Source organism: Colobus angolensis, unplaced genomic scaffold, assembly GCF_000951035.1.
Source record: "Colobus angolensis palliatus isolate OR3802 unplaced genomic scaffold, Cang.pa_1.0 Scaffold96, whole genome shotgun sequence".
NCBI lineage: Eukaryota > Metazoa > Chordata > Mammalia > Primates > Cercopithecidae > Colobus > Colobus angolensis.
Genome location: NW_012123598.1, coordinates 2,542,056 through 2,542,452, shown reverse-complemented (window position 1 = coordinate 2,542,452; position 397 = coordinate 2,542,056). Strand labels below are relative to the sequence as shown.

General features: G+C 41.8%; 1 protein-coding gene across 1 annotated transcript in view; it reads right to left on the bottom strand.

Moving 5' to 3' along the window:
• The window catches only part of PTPRH (protein tyrosine phosphatase, receptor type, H), a 30,902-nt gene that overhangs the window by 3,813 nt on the left and 26,692 nt on the right, over positions 1–397 (bottom strand). The window lies entirely within an intron of this gene.

Genomic DNA, 397 nt, shown 5'->3' with positions numbered 1-397 from the left:
CTCCAGCCTGGGAGAAAGGGCGAGACTCCATCTAAAATAAAATAAAATAAAATAAAATAAAATAAAATAAAATAAAATAAAATAAAAATAAGTATCAGGGAAGCAGTTGATGGGGAAGGCCCTGCACTCTAGTACAAGGAAGTGTCTCCAATGTTTCTCAGAATCTGTGACCACGTCTCCGTCCTGTGCCTTCATCCTTTCTCCCTTCTCTTCTGCATTCAACTTTCTCTGCCTTTACCTTTTCATCTTTCTTTTTTTCCTTTTTTTTTTTTTCTTAAATTGAGACAGAGTCACCCAGGCTGGAGTGCAGTGTGTGACCTCGGCTCACTGCAACCTCTGTCTCTCAGGTTCAAGCGATTCTCCTGCCTCAGGGTCCCGAGTAGCTGGGATTACAGGT